This window comes from Manacus vitellinus, unplaced genomic scaffold, assembly GCF_001715985.3.
Source record: "Manacus vitellinus isolate BGI_N305 unplaced genomic scaffold, ASM171598v3 scaffold_123_pilon, whole genome shotgun sequence".
NCBI classification, from domain to species: domain Eukaryota; kingdom Metazoa; phylum Chordata; class Aves; order Passeriformes; family Pipridae; genus Manacus; species Manacus vitellinus.
Genome location: NW_021938915.1, coordinates 226885 through 236110, shown reverse-complemented (window position 1 = coordinate 236110; position 9226 = coordinate 226885).

Genomic DNA, 9226 nt, shown 5'->3' with positions numbered 1-9226 from the left:
AGAGATCTGCAGCTCCTTTGGAAAACTGGCTCTGCATTTTCTACCGTGGAATCATGGAATGGGTGGGGTTGGAAGGGACTTTCGAGACCATCCAGTCCCACCCCCTGCCATGGGCAGGGACACCTTCCACTAGCCCAGGTTGCTCCAAGTCCTGTCCAACCTGGCCTTGGACACTTCCAGCCACAACTAATAACTGAAGATAACCACGTGTTGAATAAGAATTTCAACATGTGCTGAGATTCAGCTTAGACTGGGCAGCGATTTATCCCCGAAGTAATTCCCCAAACACACGGGAATTAAACACCTCATTACCAGTTTTATCCAGCTGAAGATAAAACTAAATGTTAAATCCTATATTAGAGATTTATTAATAATTCAAAGCCAAGATCTTTCCTCCAGTGTGAGAGGAATCCCCACTGCTGGGATTTGTTTTCTGCAGAAAACTGCTCGGGGTTCACGTCACTGTGGGGTGGATTTATCAGAACGTGGAGATTAACACTGACAACAATCACACCAAGGCTTTCTGAAAGCCTTTCCAGAGCACATCAGAACAGCTCATTAGTGCTCCACACAACCGGGGCTGGCACGTGGATGGTTTTTAACGAGGGTGCTGTGACTCCAACCAGGGACAGGGAGGAGACAAAAGTGATGAGTCGGGGGGTGAACGGGAGCCAGGACTCAGCAGCTCAGGAGGGAAGACAACAGAACTGGGCCTGTGTCAGCTCCACTCCCCAGGTAAAACAAGCTGAAGAATCAAAGCCCAGCACCCTAAAAACTGACGATGCAAAACACAAAAATCATCCATCAGGATAAAACCTTAAAGGACCAAGCGAGAGCTCAACACAGGAGGAGGGAGCTCTCTGAAGACATTATTTGGGCGAACTGTTCCATAAAACAGGCAGGTACCAGTGATCCAATGCATCCCAAAAAAATAGAATCACCAGATCCCAGAATTATTTAGATGGGAAAAGACCTCCAGGATCTTCGAGTCCAACCTCTGCCCCAGGGCAGGGGGGGTGGAATGAGATGATCTTCAGTGTCCTTCCCAACCCAAACCATTCCATGAGAACTCCATTCCCCCTCAGAACACACAAACCTGTAGTACATTCACGAGGGAGGTAAAATCAGGGAGGTAAAGCACTGCCTGCACCAGGACTTTTTCTAAGGAGATACTCCGAGCTGGGAAGGGGAAAAAAGAATAAACAGAGTGGCAGGACCTGTGTGAGGGCCTGTTCTCACCTCACAGCTCAGCTTTGCTCTGCTGCTGAATTGAGACAGCTCAGCTTTGACAAATGAAGACACCTGAGCTTTGATAAATGAAGACACTCCTGACAGAGCTGGGATTGCACAGACAGCTGTTTACACCTGCCTATAAAACAAGAGTAGCACTGACGGGTTATTAAATAGCACCTTCCCAACAGGAGCTCTTCAGACTGCTCACAAATGCTCATTAATGTTTTACATGAGCCAAGCTGGCCGAGCTCAGCCCCGGGATGAGCAATGCCAGCACTCAGCCAATTTACAGGCTGCGTCTCAGGACATCAAAGGTTCTTAATTACATCACAGTCTCTCTGCTGATGGACCAGGACAAGGCACAGGGGCAGGGAGCAGCAGCACAGCCCCAGCTGAGCTCTGGGAGCCGGGCAGGAGCTCTGGGGATGGTCCTAGGGCAGGATAACAGGAGTACTGGAAAGCTCTCCCTGCTTTGGGGTCATTGGGATGGAACATTTTGCAAGGGCAGTGGTGGCTCCGTCCCTCCCTTTGCAAAGCCACGTTCCCCAACGTCCCAGCTCCTCATCTGCAGGAAAAATGGAGTGAGAAGCTGTATCTCCCACTCCCTGCTGCTGCCTCTGGACTGTCAGGCTGCAAAAAGCAGCTTTGAGAGGAGAGGGATCCATTTCCTGATGGAACTAATGAGGTCAACAGAATAAAAGGCGGCTTTTCCGTCTCCCATAAAGGTTTAAAATGAAACCAACCCTGGGGTGTGAGGTGTTTTCCATGGGATTTAGGGATAACAAAGCATTAACGAGCACAAATGAGTAAAATAATTACAGCCAGTGAAAAAGTGGCATAGGAACAAATTCCCCCCCGTAGCTAATTAGGATCTGATCCACAGTGGCTCAGGTTTTCCGTGGTCTGAAGGACTATAAAAACACCATATAAAAACACCCTTTTCCAAGCTTTCAATCCAGTTCTTACTCTCCACTGCAAGCTCGGTAAGTTATTTGCCTCCTTCTATTTCTAACTGGGAAAATAACATTTTGTTGGCACTTTGAACTGGAAACTGGACCCTGCAGAAATATCTGACGCTGGGAATTAAGAGGGATGGTTTTTTTAAAGGTTCTTGGGTTTGTGGGTTATTTGGGATTAGTTTCTCTAAAGGCAGAGGCAGATACAGGTTTTTAAAGCTGAGCCTGAGATTTACAGAACCTCACCCAATTTGGGATGTGGATTCCACTCTGATCTGGCCATTTAGGTCCCCATATCTTTAATTTGCTTTGTTAAAACTGACTTCTACATTTCTCCACTTATTTTAGTGGTTCAAGTGACTATTTCTGTTGGCAGTTGAATTTCACAATCCAGATCAGAGACTGGGGTGGATTACTGACAATTTTTATCTGGAAAAGGCTTCTGCCTGTCTGAGACCCTTTTTTGTGCACTTTTTGGGGGATTCTTCCTTAGAAGAGTTACTATTGCCTCCCTCTTACAGCAAGAGCCAGGTTTGGATCAGCCTTTGACAGGCTGGGAGAGCTGGGAATGTTCAGCCTGGAGAGCAGAAGGTTGTGTGGAGACCTCAGAGAACCTTCCAGGAGCTGAAGGGGCTGCAGGGAAGCTGGAGGGAGGCTGTTCATCAGGAACTGGGGTGACAGGACAAGGGGGATGGGTTCACACTGACAGAGGGGAAATTCAGATTGGATATTGGGAAGGAATTGTTCCCTGGGAGGGAGGTGAGGCCCTGGCACAGGTTGCCCAGAGAAGCTGTGGCTGCCCCATCCCTGGAAGTGTCCAAGGCCAGGCTGGAGCTACCTGGGATAGTGGAAGGTGTCCCTGCCCATGGCAGGGGTGGAATGGGATGAGTTGTCCTGTACATCTGCAGAGTCAACTGCCACCAAATTGCAAGGTGCAGATGCCCCAGAGCCATGTGCTGGTGCTGAGGAAGCTGATCTGCAGGCAGATTTTAAACTGTCATTAGGAAATCCAAGGTCTCAGCACTTCCCTGTGCTCAATCACATCCTTGGAACAGACTCCTTGGGTCCTCCACGTGTGGCAGAGAGAGCTGGGATGTCCCACAGCAGGGCAGGGATTGCCCCTCTGTGCTGGGCACTGGGGAGGGCACCTTGAGTGCTGTGTCCAGGTCTGGGCCCCTCAATTCCCATCGCACGGTTTGCAGGGAATTCCTTCACTTCTCTCCCCTACTTGGCTCTTTTAGGTTCATTTCTCCCCCAGAACCGTGTCTTATTCCAGGTCCCAACACAAGCAGCAGTTCCACACCCCAGACCTGCAGGGAGTTCCCTCACCCCTCTCCCCTGATTTGTTTTCCAGGCCCATTCCCCCCCGGAACGATGTCCTACTACAGGTACCAGTACAAGCAGCAGCGTTATATCCCGGCTGGCATGAAGTGCCCCCCGCCCGTGTTCCCCCAGCAGTGCCACCCCCCCGGGGTGGTGAAGTGTGTGCAGTGCCCAGGGTGTGCCCCCACGGCTGCCACGGTGTGCGGCGTGAGGAAGACCCTGCAGAGCCCTCGCTGCTCCTCGGGCTGTGTGGAGACACACGTGGTGGAAGGTCACTCCTGCTCCTCCTCCTCCTCCTCCTGCTGCTGCTGCAGCCCCAGGAGCCTCAACCCCTGCACTGTGACCTTCCCTCAGCCCCAGGGGCTGGGCAGGGAGCAGCTCTGCCTGTCCCAGTGTGGGCAGGTGGGCGTGAAGAGGTGCCCTCAGGTGTGTGCCCCCACTCCTCAGGTGTGTGTCCCAGCTCCCAAGGTGTGTGCCCCCACTCCTCAGGTGTGTGTCCCAGCTCCCAAGGTGTGTGCCNGTCCCAGCTCCCAAGGTGTGTGCCCCCACTCCTCAGGTGTGTGTCCCAGCTCCCAAGGTGTGTGCCCCCACTCCTCAGGTGTGTGTCCCAGCTCCTCAGGTGTGTGTCCCAGCTCCCCTGTGCCAACACAGCTCCTACCCTTACTCGTACCAGTGGTCCAACAGCTACCAGTACAACTGTGGGCAGCAATAAACCCCTGGGAGGTGCCCACAGGACACCCAGGGGGTGAAGAGCCAGACTCACCCTCGCCAGCTCTCGGGAGCACAACTCTTCTCCTGGAACCACCAGAGCTCTGGGGCATCCTGACACCTCTAAAACCCAGCCCTTAGTGAATCCTCTCTGTGTTATGCTCTGTATTAGGTTTAGAGGTCTCATCTCTTCCTATCTTCAGTCTCTTGCCCACCCCGGGCCAGGTCTCAGCTGCGGGAGGACAGTTCTGTCCCTGCTGTGTAAAGGAGGTGTGAGTTTTACCAGGGCACAGTCACTCACACAGATGATGTTACATCAAAGCAGCCCCAGTGCCAACAAAAAACGGGGCCTTTCCTGCTCGTCCTGCTAACAATAAACATTTCTTTCTGCTCTTGACTTTGCACCAGAGGAAAATTTGTGAAGAAAATGGGGTGTTTTTGCCCAGGGAGGTGGTGGAGTCCCCACCCCTGGAGGTGTCAAGGGAAGGACTGGCTGTGGCACTGAGTGCTCTGGGCTGGGAACAAGGTGGGGATGGGGCACAGGGGGGACTCGATGATCCTGGAGGGCTTTTCCAACCTCAGTGACTCTGTTATTTAAATCCTGCACTTTGTTTTCTACACCATCAACAGAAATAAGACAACAAATGTAAAATGGGGGAAAACAGAAACTGACTTTCAAGTCAAGGGGGTCTATTGTGTGAAGCAACTCACTCTTGAAGCACTTAGTGCTTAAACATCCACCTCTGATGTACCAGCTGGAAGTTCTTAGTCTGCATGACTTTATTCTCTATCCCCGACATCTCACAATAAAACCTCTACTGCATCCAACCATTTGCTTTCTAATGGGGTTGGGTTTTCCCCTCCATCCCTTCTCACACTCAACTCAGAGCTGAAAATCCCCAGCCAGGGTCAGACAAGCTCCAATTCCAACCTGGGCTAGGAATAACTCCCCAGCTGCCCACAGAGGATCTCCAGACAACCCCCAGGGAAGCTGAGGCAGCTGTGGGATCACAAACCCAGGGAATCACCAAGTCCCAGGCACTGGAATTGTCAGGGCAGAGCTCCAACCCCACACAGCTCCACGTGTGGGACACTGAGCCGCTCACCAAGGGAGGTGTTCCCACCCCATCCACCGTGAAATCCCCATTAAATTGCCCCTAAATCATTCCTCGGGCACTTGTCAGCGGCACCGCAGCAATTCCATGCGCTCCCTCGTGTGGCCGATGGATTCGGGGAGCAGGAGGGAGCCCCAGGCACGGACACTCCCAGGGCTGAGGGCTCCACACCGAACTGCCCCCGGCTCCGCGGGACCCCCAAACGCCCCAGGTTACAGCAGCAACACGAACAAAGGATCCCTTCCTTCTCCTCTCGGGATTTTTCACCCGCACCTTCATGGCAGTGGTCCCAGGGAGCCACTGCTGCGTGTTCACCTGAGGAACTTCTCTGGTTCCTCCCTCCCTCTGCATCCTTCACCCAACTCCGCCGAGCTCTCCCACTCCCGGACAAAAGCATTGCAACCGAACTCGCAGTGATTTGCATCTCAGTGTGGCTGGGAAGGCAGCTGTCTGCTCTCTCAATAAGCTGGGAGGCAACTGCCACGTTTCTCATTATTCCAAATTAAAAAACAAAGAGGCTGAGTACTTAGAGAGGCATTTAGAGTGTCTCTGCCTTTCAGAAACCTCTACCAAGCTCTCAGGGCTGTCTGCAGAGGCAGACAGATGCACCGAGGTGGTTAAAGTCAAAATGATGTGTGGTCTGGGAGGACCAGCCCAGGGAATATCGGGTCAGAGCTGGAAGCAGCACAGGTCCAGCAGCAAGGCCAACCTGCCCTGGGGAGCTGTACCTTCACCCAGCCCTGCCCCGGGGATCTGGGGCTGAAAACAAACAGCAACTCAGTCACTTAATGCCAAATAACGTTATATGAGACCCCCCCGTATCGCCCAGAGAAGCTGGGGATGCCCTGGAGGTGTCCAAGTCCAGGTTGGACAGGGCTTGGAGTTACCTGGGAGTAGTGGGAGGTGTCCCTCGTGGACGGAACGAGATGTTCGATGTCCCTTCCGACCCGAAGCGTTCCCCGATCCTGCAGCTCCATCCCGTGGCCGAGCAGGGGCTGAGCCGCAGGAATTTATCACCTCCTGTCCCCGCCCCGGTTCCCGCACGGCTGGAGGTGTTTGGGATGAGCTGATGCGTGACAGGAGCTCGGCGGCGGCTGCTTGTAATTAACTGCTGATTAACGAGCGCAGCCCAGCCCAGCCCCAGCTGTGGGTGCACCCCGGGAGGAGGAGACGGGCAGAGGAGCCCTTGGCACGCTCGTGGAAGGGCTGGAGTTCTGCAGGGAGCTGGGAAGGGCTCAGCCCCCCATTTCTGCCGTTTAAAGAGGCAACATTTCACCCTGGTTCTGTGGAAGGGGCCTTAAAGCTCATCCAGTGCCACCCCCTGCCATGGGCAGGGACACCTTCCGCTATCCCAGGTTGTTCCAACCTGGCCTTGGGCACTTCCAGGGCTGGGGCAGCCACAGCTTCTCTGGGCAACCTGTGCCAGGGTCTCCCCACCCTCACAGGGAAGGATTTCTTCCCCATATCCATGTAAACCTCCTGCCTGTCAATGTGAAGCCATTCCCCCCTGTCCTGGCACTCCAGGCCCTTGTAAATAGGATAAGGATCCCTCCTTCAGATGCCCCCACTCTGTGCAGAACATCATATTTCAGATGTCTCCTACAAAACAGGCTGGGGTTTTCCTGTCCTTCAGTGAAGTAACCAGGAATCAGCTCTTACTGAGGGGGAAATGCTCCAACATCCTTAAAATTCCTGATGCTCTGGAGCCACGAGGCTTCCCCTGCTCCAAACTGTCAACCTAAAACTGGTGCTGGCTCTGGTGGGCTCTGGGTGCTGATCCAGGGAGTTCCATGGTCAGCAAATGCTCCTTGAGGGGGGTCAGTGGAGGGGGTCCCCTGTGCTGGTGATGTTGGTGACATTCCTTACTCCAGCTGTCCTCCCCTCAGTGCCAGACCAGCTCATCTCGGGCTCAGAGCCTGGCCAGGCCTGTGGGGAGTTCCCAGGCACACAAATCACCAGTCGGATGTGACTCCTGCCCATAATGAATGGAGCAATTAACACTTTCCATTTGATGCCTGTAATTGGAATGGGCTGGTGCAAAGCAGCTGAATAACGTGGGGAGGAAACTGCCTCAGTGTCACAGGGAAAGAACTGGGCAGGTGACCCACTAAGGGCTGGGTGGGACAGCAAAACAGGAAGCGATGCCGTTGGACTGGCCGGGCCAGGAGCAGCTCCCTCCTCCCAAGGGGCTGGTCCCTGTCCCCACGGATCCGGGGTGGACACTGGAATCAGGCTGGCTGTGACGCAGCTGGAGCCCTGCTGGTGCCCAGGTGACAAATGACACGTTTGCCCAACGCCAGCCCTCCTGGCATCTCAGAAATGCTCCCTGAGGAGGAGAGAACAGGGAAATGCCCACGAGCTGCTGGGGGGGGGGCCTGGAAAACTCCTGAGGGCGAAGAGAAAAGGTTTGGTGCAAAGCAGGATAAAAAGAAGGACTTGCTCCAATCTTTGGGAGCGAAACAACACGAAACCACAGGGGTTTGTTGTCCCTCTTTGTGAGGTTCCCTCTAGGAAGAACTTGAAATGTTAAATTATAGAATCACAAAATGGTTTGGGTTGGAAGGGACCATCTTTAACCATATCAATCATATTAAAGGTCATATTCCAACCCCTCTGTCGTGGGCAGGGATAACTCCCACTAGCCCAGGTTACTGGGAGGCAGCGGAATTCCCTCCTGCTGTGCAAATAAGCTGGGAAAAAATGCCAGGCCTGGCTCTCCCCACACTGCCCCAACCCAGGAACAGCTTCATTAGAGCCAAAGGACTCCAAACTATTGCTCCCACACAGTGCCAGCAGGTCGGGCAGTGGGCAGATGCTTCCCATGAACATCCTGCCACGTGTTCCCAGGAGTGGGGATGTCTCCGAGCCACAGCCCTGAGCTGGATGAATTGGGAATTCCAGCCTGAGTGTCCATAATTGCCTGGCACACCAGGTGTTCCCTTATCAGGACAGGAAGTCTGGCTCAGGAGGTGATGCCTCTGTGGGCTGGGGGTCCCTTCTGTGTCCCATTCCCCCACTGGGAACAGAAGGAAATGGTCCTTCCCCCCCGACAAAGGGACAGTGGTTTGGGGCTCTCTCTGCTCACCTGAGTGGGAAGTCCAATACCAGAGATGAGGGGTTGGTTTGACTAGAACTGGAATTACACAACCAACACAGGCCAGAGATTGCTGTCTGGAGGAAGGAAGTTGCTTTTTACTGTGGGATTTTGGGTGGGTTTAAGCCCAGGCTCTGTGTGAGGAAAACCAAGGCTGAGCTTTCAGAAACCAGGGGTTTGGGGTTCCCTCAGTGCTCCCCAACGTGAGGCTCGTGCCTGGCTCTGTGTCCCCCTGTGGCTGCCCACGCCAGGGCCGTGCAGGGGAAGGGCAGCCCTGGGCTTGGAGGCACCACCGGGGTGTCTTTCCTCACCTTCTTTTCGTGCCCCAATCTCTGCTCCCATTACAAAATCTGCAGTGCTGAGGCTGTGGGTGTGATAAGAGATCTGCACGTCCAGTGCAGGGCTCTTGCTCAAGTTTGACTTATCTCTCTTTTTTCTTTATCTGCCTCTTGCCTCCCTCACTCAGACTCAGCTCCAGGTTGGGGTTTGTCAGAAAGACGCAGATTTGATTTTTTTTTCCCAAGTGTTCTTCCACTTTTTCTGAAATGTTAGACATTGGAGTTATTTAAAAGTAATAATTCCTGTTTGCACACACTGCTGGGACACCCTCCACTATCCCAGGTAGCTCCAGCCTGGCCTTGGACACTTCCAGGGATGGGGCAGCCACAGCTTCTCTGGGCAACCTGTGCCAGGGCCTCCCCACCCTCCCAGGGAACAATTCCTTCCCAATATCCAACCTAAATTTCCCCTCTGTCAGTCTGAACCCACCCCCCTTGTCCTGTCACCCCAGTTCCTGA